This window comes from Zophobas morio, unplaced genomic scaffold, assembly GCF_036711695.1.
Source record: "Zophobas morio isolate AGI-343-1 ecotype UQ-CSIRO unplaced genomic scaffold, CSIRO_AGI_Zmor_V1 ptg000012l, whole genome shotgun sequence".
Taxonomy (NCBI): domain Eukaryota; kingdom Metazoa; phylum Arthropoda; class Insecta; order Coleoptera; family Tenebrionidae; genus Zophobas; species Zophobas morio.
Window position 1 is genome coordinate 17,629,068 of NW_026972117.1, and position 14,267 is coordinate 17,643,334.

Consider the following 14,267-nt stretch of genomic DNA (forward strand, 5'->3'; position numbering starts at 1 on the left):
GTGAATCCCTCTTCTACAAAGATTCCAGCTTACTGTCATCAAAGAAAATTATCGTTTAAAAAGAGATTATTTCTTTTTTTTTAAGCCCTAGTCGTATATCAGTATTCAATATCTGGTTGACCGAGCTTCACTCGGCTCGTTTGGTAGTATTAGATCAGATTAGGACAGATAAATATGCGTATAGTATGCATTTTGAAGTACACGCGCTAATTAAAAATACACATTAAAAAAGAAATTCCATAAGCAGTCTTTGTTTTAAATAGAGATGAGTGACATGTAGAGATTAAAGAATAGAAAACTGGAATTATTGCTTGACATTTTTATTAAAATCTCATTTGTTACCCAAGTTCTCTCTCTGTCGTTCTCTTTTTTTCCTAGTTCTCTCTCTCGACTCTAGAAAAAGGTCACAACCACTTTCTTACTGCCAGAATGGTTTCGCCTCTGGTGTGATTAACATACTGAGTTACCGTGCTCTTTTGCGTTATTCCTAATTTCTCAATCTCAACCCTGCTCCCGAAGATGCCACTTACGAAAGTGTGCGAAAAGTTGAGCCCAAAAACTGAAATAACACGGTCCCATCCCGGAAAACGATCACATATTTACCCTGACCGTGGAACCTCTGAAATGAATGCTTGACAACATAACCTTAACTCAACGCACTTTCGTGTGCCTTTTATCCGCTCACTGTTTAGTTTTCCGTAAATTTTGTCACCTCAGAGGGTGAATTTTAACGTCCTCTATACAGTAGAGTATGTTTCGGTACGTACAATTGAAGATAAAAAGGTACGTCAAACGTACTGTCAGACTGTCACCCAAACTTCTCTTATAAAACAATCTCGTGTTCGTCTAGTGTCATCCGATGTTACCTAGCAACGAATATAATTCACCGCCTGAAAATTGCTGAAAATGTATGAAGCTGTAATTTTCAGAAGTTAAAACTATGATCAATCGATTTTTTGACCCAAAAAACCCCTAACCTGTAAATTTCATCGAAATCGTTAGAGCCGTTTTCGAGAAACCCATTACATATATATATACAAACTTTGCTCGTTTAATAGTATTAGATTAGATTATAAAATATGTTACACAAATTGTTCTTACCTTTTAAATTCTGTCCATTTGGTGATGACTGATGAGCTGCCATTTCTTGACACACCACACGATCGAAGTTCTGGTGGCACTACATTTCACTACATGTTTAAATTACGCACCCCAAAAATGATCCTTCATTAAAAAAATCCTACCTTTTTGGCTTCTACTTCTGCTAATAGTTGTAGCGAATCCCCTCGTCTTCAAGTACGGACCTACTGTAAATAAAGAAAAATATCATTTAGCAAAAGTTAATTTTTAATGCAATTGAATTTTTAATGTAGAAATTTTTTTTTATTTAAAATTTGTTTAATTCAATAATACAAATGATTTTTACCCTTTAAATCCTGCCCAAATGCCTTATCGTCTGTCCGGCTGGAGTTGAGCCACCATTCCTTGACGCACCTCGGGATCGAAGTTCCAGTAGCACCACTTTTCACTACGGGTTTTAATCGCGCACTTGGGACTTATCACCGCACACCCGGAAGTTAACAACGCGCACTCGGCACTTAACATCTCGCACTCTGAAATTAACATCTAGTAAAAATAACATTTCATTAAGAAAAAAAAAAATACCTTATTGGCTTCTACTTCTGCTACTATTTGTAGCGAATCCCCTCATTTGCAAAGATACGGGCGTCCTGTAACCAAAGAAACCTATCATTTAGCAAAAGTTAATTTTTTTGTAATTGATTATTATATTTTTTTATTTAAAATTTGTTTAATTTATTGTTACATGAGCCGTCCTGGTACAAAATGTCGCTTAAGAACCTAAAAATAAAGTCAATTCCACGCATGATTCTTACCTTTTAAATCTAGTCCAAATGCCTAATTGTTTGTCCGGTTGGGGCTGAACTACGATTTCTTGATGCAACGCAGGCTCGAAGTTCTAGCAGCACTCCTTCTCACTATTAATTTCTTTTAGTCGCGCATATGGAAATTAACATCCCCCAAAGATGACATTTCATTAAGAAGAAAAATCCTACCTTTCTGGCTTCTACTTCTGCTATTATTTCAAGCGAATTCCCTCATCTTCAAAATACGGACCTACTGTAAATAAAGAAAAATATCATTTTTTATTTTTTATGTGATGGAATACTATACAGGGTGACTGCGAAATAAGTGCAAATATTTTAACCACGGCATCCCCCACCCTAGTAGAGCCGAAATATAGAAAAAACAAATTAAAAATCGAATGGGGCAAAACCCTCATGAACCACCCTCGATACGAAGGCACTGAGCCACCTTGTAAACAGAGTTGGAAAAACGTTCGAATAAAAACGACCTAAACACTTTCAGTTTCAATTAAAAGTAAAACCGACTTTTTGCTGCTTATCATTCGTTCATTCATTTACTCCTTCATCGTTAAAGGTCAGTGTGAAAGTTTTTTGGTAATTTTGATTCTGACGGATGTTTGGTCCTTGTCACAACGATTTTACATTGTTTATTGGAACAGAAATAAGAGCAACTTAGAATGCTACTACCTTTTTTACAAGAAATGTTGAAAATGTTGTCCTTGACTAGCAATACAGGCGTCAGAGCGTCGCAAGAGGTTTGTTGATAGGTAAAAAAACACCGAAGTAGCGGCTGCCACTTTCACTTGTTGAAGCTCTTCGATAATTTCTGGACACTGTTGATTTCCACAAACGAACTGTTTCATCCAACTGATGCACATTTATCGAAAACCGTCTCTTGAAATCGACTTGTTGACGAGTATGTGGAGTTCCATCGGACAAAAAGTGAGTTACACAACGTGGACAATCAGCGGGCTCCAAACCCTGTACTTTGTCAACATGGTATGGATGTGGCCGTATTCTTTTAATGTAGGATGCACTTTCTGTCCTATCACGGTCACGATCGTGAGTTTGAAGTTGAAGGTACCATGATCTCGGAGTTGTTGTACCATTGATGCAAATATTCACGCACACCAATTACCATTTCGACACAATCTGCATGGGAAAACTCCACCATAAACCGATTTCACCGACCGCTCGATGCTAACTGGCCCTTTTCGTGTTTTTCACGTTGCGATTAAAAAAGTACCTGATAAAGTAACTTTTTTGGTTCTTATCCCACTCGCTCTGTTCCATTCATTGTAGTAATTATGTAGGTCACAAAACAGTCCAGCGGCGCGTACAACAATTTACATTTAATTTCAAATAATTTTTTCTAGACACTGCTACTACTTAGGACCGTGAATTTTACACAGTGACATAATCATATTGTGAGCTATTCCCCATTTTTTTTTTGCATGTATTTCGCAGTCACCTTGTATAGTGAAAGTTTTTTTTTTATTCAAAATTTGTTTAATTTATTGTTACAGTATCCTTTCTTATACAAAATGTCACTTGGAAAACTTAAAATCAGTTATTCCAATGGTTCTTACCCTTTAAATCCAGTCCTTTTGCCTTATCGTCTGTCCTGTTTGGCTTCCACTTCTGCTACATTTTTAGCGAATCCCCTCATCTTCATAGATACGGACCCACTGTAAATAAAAAATATATATAATTTACAAAAGTTTATTTTTTACATGGTTGAATGTTTTCCGTAATGCGTGAATTTTACGATTTTATTTTCTAACATCTATCACTAATTTATTAACACGAAAATACGAATCACGCCCCCCCCCCCTCCCCCAATTAAAATTCAAGTTGTACGTAGTACTCCGTTTTGCACGAAAATTAATTATTGTTTAAATGTTATTTAATTATGTAATGAATCTAGTCCTAACGTGATTATATGTAAAAACGAGGCAATGGTATTGAATTTACCAAATTTCCTGCTTGTCATTTGAAAATTTTTTGGGGAATAACTATATATTTTTAAAATTTGAGATGTTTAATCACAAATTGTTACTCTACATCAAATTTATTACAGTTGTTATTTATTCAGAAATAACACTTATTTATTTAATTAATTTAATTTATTTTATTTATTTTATTGTTAATTAGTAAAGTAACAGTTGCAAAGAACAAAAAGTGTCCTTGACTTTGATTTGCGCGGGAAAAATAGAAACTTATTAATAATTTTGGAGCTAATTATTATTAGAAATGAATGGAAGTAGTGAAGTGCATTACTGAACAAAATAAGATCTTAAGCATATTTAGAACGGCATCAATGCCTTCAACATTTTGAAAATAATAAAAAGAATGTTGGCCAAGATTCTTTAATTTAATCCTACAACTCCAGTTTCTTAGATACCTACTATAAAACTTGATTTTGTGAATTTTAGTTTTTTTTTTATGATAACCCCTATAACTCAAAATAAAGATATGATAATGCAGGAACGAAAATTTTGTTAGTCCTTAATTTTACTTAACATTTTAATTTTTTACGTAATTTTCTTATCAACTGAAGATGTAATAAATATCTAGTTGTTGTAGAATGTAGATCATTATAATCGCAATTTAACGGTCTAACAAAATCCGTTAAAAAACTACGTTGCAATTTAAAAAATATATGTTTGCGTCGCGACGCCGACGCCATATATGCCTCATATTTGCAATGGACTAAATTAATGTTTACCCTTCGAACTAAAAACAATGGTGTTTAAAAATTTCTATATTTCTGATATAAGGCCGTGGAGGTTTAACTTGGACACCTGTATATTTTTATATAATCTGATTACCTGTTCTTAGGCCTTATAACCATATTTTATTTTTGAAATTACGATGAATCGTTGCCACGTTTTTCCAATTGCTTCGAGTTTTTTAGCAATGCAAAAATTCACAAAATATCGTATTAAGATTATTTTTAACGGACAGTATTTTTTAACGGCAAACAAAAGTAGATATGCGATTTATTGAAGTATAAATAAAGTTAAATTTTACTATGCTGTGTGTTGAAAAAATTTGAAATATCATAATTAAAAAAAAATACCATCATAATTAAATAGATCTCGAAATTTTCCCAAAAATTTTGGAACTTTTCGAACAAGGTTAACGGAATTTGTAACTATTAGACAAATCACGAGTCCCGTGCTTAAAAGCTAAATCGTACGTACACCGTTTTCGGCCCCTTTTTGAAAATTATCCTCCTCCTTCGTATTCACAGCACTATCGCAACGAATTTTCGGGAATACGACACGTTTTCACTAATATTTATTAACAACAAACTAGAAAATTCACGATAACGTACTATTTTTAAGTCAAAACGTCTCATCAGTGTTACTGGTACCTGACTGAAATCGAAGCGAAAAACAATTAGTCAAAAAACGCGGCCGGGGCGTACTTCATCGTACGTCATGATGACCTGCTTAAAATAATTTTACAAAAAACTTTGGCCGAGAAACTGCACATTTTTTGGTTTAATTTAACAATATTTGCACAAACTAATTTATCTTTGTAGAAAAACACTTTTCCGTTTAATAATTATAATATTAATTATTAATTATTGTTTAAATTTGTTTAATTATGTCGTGTACCTAGTCATTACGTAATTATGTGTCATAACAAGCCAATGAGAGAGCAAAATTATCACATTTCCCGCCTGTCGTTTGTAATTTTTTTGGGGAATAGCTGTTTTAAATGTTGAAGATGTTTAATCGCAAATTATCACACTATATCAAATTTATTATAATGTTTATTTAACCAGAAATAACAGTTATTTATTTACTTTAATTTATTGTTAACTGCCGCTACAATAAATTTAGTAATAATTTTGGAGCTAAATTAATCATATTTTGGAACGCTACGAAGTCTTCAATATTACGAAAATGATAAAAAAAAATTAATTATTTGATTTAATCAAATAAATTTTTGATCATATAATTTGATTTTGTGAGTTTTAGGTTTTTTTATAGTAACCCAAAGAGTTAAAATAAATATGTATGTAGATATACAGAGTGTACCAATTAAAACTACGCATCCTTATGTCTTGAGAACAGATAGAAATACGTTTATGAATTTTATTTTTTTTATCAACTGAAAATGACATAACTGAATGTAGGAAAACGCTTTTGTATTAATTATGATATGAATATTATTTAATTGTTTCATGATAGTTTTCAAGCAGCGGATGCACGAGCTAATTTCACTAACAATTAAAAATCGCAAAATTTGGCGATATTTCGTTTAAAAAAAAAAAAGATAAAAAAATTATGCAACATAACATACCTACACAAACTGAAGACAACTTTGATCGTATTTATTTTTTCCAAAACATTCTCGTACTTGTTTTTTTTTTATGCAACGCTACTCGACATTTAGCAAAACACTTTGATACAAAATTAAAAAAAAAAAAAGTGAAATCGGCGCGTTAATAATAATTATTATGGGAAGTGTTTTTGCTCCCCCATAAAAAACGAGTGTAACGATAGAAACGAACTGGCTCTTCCGACTTTTCTGTAAAAAGTGGCATTGAATGTTCACCTCGTTCCTCAACAATCACGACAACAACACGATTCTAATTTCTTAACAATTATCGCCAATAATTTAAAAATTCACAGAATATTTCAACTTTTACATCGCCACAACGAACGAGAAAAATTACCATCACCGCTAAAAACGGCCAAAAAGTCACCCGCTTCGACCGGCAAACTTGAATCTTCCTCGAAATTTTCTTAGAAATTTATCGAACCAGTGTAACAATTATTTACACAATTTGCGGATTTTTGTAACTTAATATTCGAATCACGGAACCCGCTTATTTAAAACCCAAGTCGTACTCACCCCGATTTCGGGCCTTTTTGGAAAAACATCCTCCCAAATTGGGCACTTTTCGTGTTCACAGCACCAACACAACACACTTTCACTAATATTTATGAACAATAAATTAGAAAATTCGCGAAAATGCACTAGTTTTAAGTCAAAAGGTCGCCTCGATGTTGGTGCTCCCGCCGAACCGAAATCAAAACTGAATACAATTAGTCAAAAAACGTGGCCGTTTTTCACGTAGCTCGTGTCTGGAAGGTCATCACGTTAAGTATAATTTTAGAAATTTTGGCTGCAAAATTGCACATTTTCGGGATTAATTTAACAATGTTTGCATTTAATGATTTTTATTTTATAACTTTGTGTTTATGGAAAAACACTTTTTGGTTAAATTATAACATTATTTAATTATACATTATAATTGTTATTAATACCCATTTTAACGTTGGATATGTTTAATCTCAAATTGTCAATCTACTGCAAATGTATTACGATGTTTAAACAAAACTAAAAAATAGCACTTTTGTGTTTAATTTATTTTATTGGTAATAATTAGTAAAATAACAGTTAAAGAAACTTCCTTTGGTCTTGAAGTATAATCAAACAAATCCAATTGTTTAGATAAATAATTATAAAATTTAATTTTGCAAATTTTAATCGCCCACACATGTAACAATTTGATACTATAATGTAATACTAACAGCAATACTGTATTTTCAAAATTTTGAGAAAATGGAATAAATCGTTTTTGGTTATTCAGTAAAATAAACTTGCTTCATTTTCATATTTTTTTAATCACCTGTATAAACGGTTCAAGAAAATGTGAACATAAGTGTAGATATTCTTAGAATTTATTCAGCAAAATTTTGAGATGAGGCCATCAAGTTTTTACAGGGGATAAACTGATAAATTTTGATTATCAATTTGCCATGCTTACCTTAGAACGTTATCTAAAATTTCAGAACTTTTGGTTTTGCAATTTCAAAATTAAATTGTAAACAATTTTGATGTTTTTTTAAAAAAATTGGTCTAAATTTATTTATATATTCTGAAGTACAGGCGAACAAACACAGATTCTTCAGCATGCAGGATCAAAACTTGTCTGGTTGATCCATTTTGATTTTGATACTTGAGAATATCAATTTCGGAAAAATTGGAGTTATGCACTTTGAAAATTACGCCGAAGATTATATGGCCGCGGAACGTTCTGTGGCTATAATCTTCGACCAGTTTTTAAAATTACTTATACAGGTTGACTCAAAGAAATGTGTGAATGGACCAATTAAAGTGTTGATGATGTTATCATAAAATGTTATAATGGAAAAAACCACTTGAAACATCCGTATAGCATGCTTCTTTAACTAATCACAAGTATAGATTCATCATATTTTGCATTAGTTAGAAGATTTTAAATCGTTAAAATTTTGAGGTGACGTCATTAGTTTTTGGGGGATCATTAAATTTTAGGTCATCCTGTATAAACAAATCAAAAAAATATGAATGCAGTAATATTATCAAGTATCGATTCATCATATTTTGCATATTTTAGACACGATTTATTCTGTAAAATTTTGAGGTGACGTCATCAATTTTTTGGGAGGATAAGCAAATATATTTTGGTTTAACCCACGGTAGAAAAATGACTTTCCGGGAATCTACGCGAGGATCAACCACAAGAAGGTACCATATTATTATAATAACGTGATAATAACTAATAAATGAGGCAGGGGCGTAGATATAATTTGAAACTGTGAGGACTATGGAATCATATAATGCCTCCAGTGCCGTTAATAAATATAGATATGAGACAGTCAACAGCTGTAACTGTAACTGTGGACTATACTCGCCGAACGAGTTAAGGCTGGCGTCTGGTTCGGTTTAGCCCTATACTAAATACATTGAAAACATCGTCGCGGTTTCCGGAGTTGCATTTTAAAAATATGAGACATATCGCTTTAAAAAAAATATATTTCGAATTAACAAACTTCAGTCCAGGGGACCTCCATATTTATATTCATATCTAGTATGCAGTTTTTACAAAAAAAAAAAAATATAAAGTTGAACAACTTTTACATCACATTTTAACCGGCACATTGATGCATTTTTTTGACGAAATACTGAAGTTTTTTGCATTCTGAGATAGGAGGTCCCCTGGGGAAAAGTGTCAGCTTTCTTTTGATACCATTTATAACATTAAAAAATCCACCACTGAGGTAAATAACTCGCGAAAAGTAAAAATCTATTGAAACGAGAAATCGGCATTAAACGAGCTGTGATGCGGTAGCAGAATGCAGGTTTACTTAGGAAACTACGACGATGTTTTCAATGTATTTAGTATTGGGCGAAACCGAACCAGACGCCACCCTTAATTGGTAACACCGAAACTGCTTGCATTCTCATCCTTTTCAGTAGCGACGCCACTGAATAACAACAGCAACAATAAAGCAGAAGTGGACTTACCATACCTGGCTGAAATATTAAGTAGGTGATGCGTTTCTATATATTTTTATTGAGAAGAGGTAGCAGTGTCGTTATTACAAATAAAAATAGTTACGATTTTAGTGTGATCCGGCATCTCGTTAACAGTCAACATGATGTCAAAACATTCAATTCAGGCTATCGCCAGAACTGTTGCCGTTTATGAAGCCGTCAATGAAATTGTAAGATTATTATTATTACCAATTATATTTTTATTTCAGAATGTAAAATTCTCGTTACAGGTTTTAGGGATATTTGGCACAATCAAGTCAGCTTCTTGGATTTACATTTATGGAACATTCAAAGAAGACTTTAATGAAAGGACCATCGACCCATATTTTTATTTTTTCATAGTAGCTGCTATATTGTGCTTTTTTAAAGGACGTCTTCTGTTAAGCAGCATAAAACAGGTTGATTAATTAAATAATGAGGCAGGTTTTTGTTTAATCTTTTAATCTTTAATTTTTTAGAGAAGGAAAGAAGGACTTCAGATTTATCTTATCCTAACTACTTTAATTTTAATAATCGCCAAAGGATTTCTCATTCATGAAGCAATTGACAGAAGACCACTAGTGCAAGCATTGTCAGAACCTGGGGAAAGGTTAGATGTGTATTATAAATTCCGGTATTTTCTGTTGTATCCTTTGATTTTTCTCACTGCTTGGTTTTTCCAACTGTGTGTGATTTTGTTCTATCGAGAAGTGGCAAGGAATCCCGTTGTAAATGGACGTGTGGAAACTGGTCAAGAAGAAATGAATATGCACAGGCAAACCCAATACCCATGAGATAACGTCATAATTGTGTACAAGGTGATACCGCCACTATTCTTCCAACTGTGATCTTGGAAATCGTACAAGAAACGACTAGGATAATTAAAAAAAAAATTGCCATTAACTCTACATGTGTTTGTAATTTGAATAATCAACACTAGAGAGTATATTCATCGGGCGAGAAAAAAACGTCCAAGTTAATCAATGATTGAAGTTTGATGTCTGAAGTAGATCCAAAAATGATAAACGTTTAATGTCATCACGTCACATCAAGCTAGTGTACAGAATTATAATTACCCTTATATTTATGTTGGTATTTTTTTATTTTGCTTTTGTGGTTTATTATTCTGTGATGTATGAAGTAAAATAAAATATATTTTTTATTGCTTTTTCTATTTCGTTGTGCCTATTTCCGCAAACTTCTTGAAATCTGAAGGGAATAACAGTCCCTGAATGACAACACAGCATTAAATATAACAAAATCTGAGATTATTATTCATGCAAAGAAAAATTCTATCAAATAGTCTTTAAACCTATAGCTGTTACGCAATTGTACATCAATGTGAAACTCCGGTCAAAACCAAGGTTTAACATACGGTACAAATGACTTTCGGGGGAATATACGACAGGGTCAACCACTATTAACGTAATAATTGAAGCCGTGGCGCAGCTATAACTTGGGACTGTGAGGACTATAGAATCATACAGAGCCTCTAGTGCCATAAATATAGATACGAAGCAAGCAAAAACTGTAATTAAGATATTAAAAAATTACTCTGGACTGTTTTCTTACACTAATATTATAACTAAATTTACATAGGTACTCCACTGGCGAAACGAGTTTTTTGCCAGCGGCATTGAAACCATTATATATTCTCATTATATTTTGGAACGACGCCACTGAATGTTAACATTCTTAGCTGAAATATTAAGTAGGTAATGCGCACTTATATTCCTGCTTATGTTGAGTCAAGTGGTTATAGTAACAAAAGGATTACAAATGCAGAAATAACAACAAGGTAAAACCCAAAACCGTTGCTGATGGGGGTATTCGCAGTCGTCTCTCACTGGCTACACATTCTTTCCCAATGTTTCGATATAGTATTTCTATCGGCATTTTAGTGTAATCCGGCAAATTGTTAACAATCAAAATGATGTCAAAACGTTCAATTCAAGAAATCGCCGAAACTGTTACAGTAATAGTTTATGAAGCCGTCAACGAAATTGTAAGATTGCTAATATGTTTGTATTTCAGAATGTAAAATTCTCATTGCAGGTTTTGGGGATATTTGGCACAATCATGTCAGCTTTTTGGATTTACGCTAGTGGCAAATTCAAAGGAGACTTTTATGAAGAGGGTATCCCATATTTTTATTTTTTTTTAGTCGCTGCTATCTTGTGCGTTTTTAAAGGGTGTCTTCTCTTACGCAGCATAAACTACGTTGGTCAAAATCAAACAATAAGTAAGGTATTCGTTTAATCTGTTAATTCTTTATATTTTAGAGGAAGAAACAAGGAATTTTGATTTATTTTGTCCTAACTACTTTGGTTTTAATAATCGCCAAAGGATTTCTCATTCATGAAGCAATCTACAGGAGGCCACTAGTGCAAGCAGTGTCAAAACCTGGCGAAAGGTTAGATGTAACATATAAATTCCAGTATTTTCTGTTCTATCCTTTGGTTTTTCTCACTGCTTGGTTTTTCCAACTATGTGTGATTTTGTTCTATCGAGAAGTAGCAAGGAATCCCGTTGTAAATGAACATTTGGAAAGTTTTCCAGAATGAGACGAGTTAAAACGTTACATTATATCCAGGGTGATGTCGTCACTATTTCTTACTACCGTGAACTTGGAAATGGTACAACAAACGGCTAAAAATGATATTTAAATATTAAACAATACCGAAATTAGCATATCTTTTAGAAAACTGGCAGTTTGCAATATTCTATATTACAAAAGCGACTACTGGGATATTAGTTACACAGAACTCGACATTCAACATCGGACGTGAAGAGAACGTCTAAAGAATAGACTAAAGAAAAAACTTAGTAAATACGTTTTTCTGTCTTGTTACGATTATTTCAAATTAATTTTGTATTTTACTTTTTATATTTTTTGTAATAAAAACTATGTTCAAATTCCAATGTTTCCCATTGTTTCATAACCTTTCTTAAGAGTGAAATGTGGCAACACAACAAATCGACGTATCAACCGAAAATATAAGTTTCTAAAACGATTATTTTGTGTTTTATTTTGTTTTATAGATATGTATCGCTTCCTGCAAAATTCTATGAAGTAAATGCTTCATTCATAATTGTAAGTGTCGACTCAAAAATTTTTTTTTGTGAAAATAGGATAAAAAAATCAAGGCGGATTCATAAACCATAAGTACAGGGGTATTATTTTAGAAAATTTTAAAATGACTTAAAAAAAAATCTTTTAGACAAATATTGATTGATGATCTGACAATGAATGAAAGATTCATCATAATTAAGATTAGGGCGAATGGGTGGTCCTTAAACTTTGACTTTTATTTTCTACACATATATAGTTTCCTTTAAATAACGCGATACTTAGAAATATGTTTCACATAAAATAAGGATTTTGCACTTAAGGTCCGCCCCTTGACACACGACGAATAGAAAAAATCATCACAATTGAGACAGGGTGGGTGGGCGGGGCTTATATTTTGCCTCTGTTTTTCGTAGTATACATAGTCTTCATTTTACAACAAGAAACTCAAAACATGTTTGAAATGGTAAATTTTATTGGTGAAATATGGATTTTGCAATTTATCATAATTGAGATCGGTGCGGACATAGGTGGGACTTAATTTTTGAATTTTTGGGTTCTTTTTTTTACATAATACGTATAATTTTCTTGGAACTTAAGAACTTGTTTCACACGGTAATTTCTTGTAAAGAAATACGGATTTTGCAATTAAGGTTTGCCCTCTGACTCATGACGAATAGAAAAAATCATCACAATTGCGATAGGGTGGGTGGGCGGGGTTTATATTTTGCGTCTGTTTTTCTTAACATACGTAGTCTTCTTTTCACAAGAAGAAACTTAAAACATGTTTAACGTAATTTTTTAATTGTACAATGTTTTGATTTGCAAGCTTTGGAGTTTTCAATTTTTTTTTTTCAAAATTTTTATTTATGTATCAACATTTGAGTTTTTTAATGTACAATTTATCGATTTTACATTTAGCCCGATTTGTCAATTTCTAGATCGTTTATTCAGTTTTTGGTTTTTCCAGTTTCCCCATTTTTAATATTCCAATTTTCATATTTTCCATTTGCGAATTTTTGTTTCTTCAATTTTGGACTTTACAGTGTTCCGATTTTAGGTTTTCTAGTTTTCATTTTTTTTTATTTTACAATTTTTGGAATTTTTTGTTTTTTGATTTTATAATTTTTCGATCTCCCAGATTTTCGATTTGCAATTTTTCGATATTTCAATTTTGCACTTCCTCAATTTTTTGACTTGTAGATATCTTAAGTTTTCCTTATTTCAAGTAATAGAAATTTCAATTTTTAATTTAGCTTTTAAGTGTTTCAACTTCGCAATTTTTTAATGTTTCGTTTTCCCAGATTCTAATTTTTAATTTAAATAATTCAACGGGAGCAAATTTGTTTAAACTGAAATTTTCACGATTTTACAGTTTGGACTTTTCAATTTTTATACCTATATAAATTTTTCTTAATTAAATAATTTTTAATTGCTTTCGCCGCGTTTATGTAGATTGTGTTGACTGTGCATTTTTTTAATAGCACTCATTTTTGAGTTTTTAAAAATTCTTTAGTTTTCAGATTTTGCAATTTCTCCATTTTCCGATTTTTGTTAGATTTTACAATTTTTCGATTTTATAGTTACTCAGATTATTTTAACTTTTTCGATTTAGAATTACTCAATTTTACAGTTTTTCGATTTTACAATTTTTCGATCTGAAATTTTTCGTTTCTTGAATTTTTCGATTATTTGAGTTTCCGGTTTTTCAATTTTTCGTTCATTCCATTTTTCAATTTGTACATATTTTAATTTTCCTTTATTTGAATTAAACGATAATTCAAATTTTCGTGTCTTCAATTTTTTGATTTGCAGTTTTTCCAGTTTTCAATTTTTAGCTTTTGAATAATCAAGTTTTCGCTTTTGGATTTTTAAATTTTGGACACAGCCGCTCACCCTCTATTCTTTTACAGAATATGTCATTTGCCAAATTCAGCCTTATCTTAGCAGGTACTAGCCCCGCCCACCCACCCTCTCTTTACTTAGAA

At 32.1% G+C, this 14,267-nt stretch overlaps 2 long non-coding RNA genes across 4 annotated transcripts; both read left to right on the plus strand.

The window, feature by feature from the left end:
* Positions 1-9,193: 9,193 nt before the first annotated feature.
* On the plus strand, positions 9,194-12,131 carry LOC135128396 (uncharacterized). 3 transcript variants are annotated; one of them, XR_010280391.1, is made up of 5 exons: positions 9,194-9,225; positions 10,925-11,007; positions 11,111-11,214; positions 11,265-11,429; positions 11,492-12,131. It is a non-coding gene; the product is annotated as an uncharacterized LOC135128396 (long non-coding RNA). The 3 variants fall into 3 exon arrangements; XR_010280390.1 differs by having other exon boundaries at positions 10,925-11,214; XR_010280389.1 differs by lacking the exon at positions 9,194-9,225 and having other exon boundaries at positions 10,900-11,214.
* Positions 9,234-10,370, plus strand: LOC135128397 (uncharacterized). The gene is made up of 3 exons (XR_010280392.1): positions 9,234-9,400; positions 9,461-9,628; positions 9,689-10,370. It is a non-coding gene; the product is annotated as an uncharacterized LOC135128397 (long non-coding RNA).
* Positions 12,132-14,267: the final 2,136 nt, after the last annotated feature.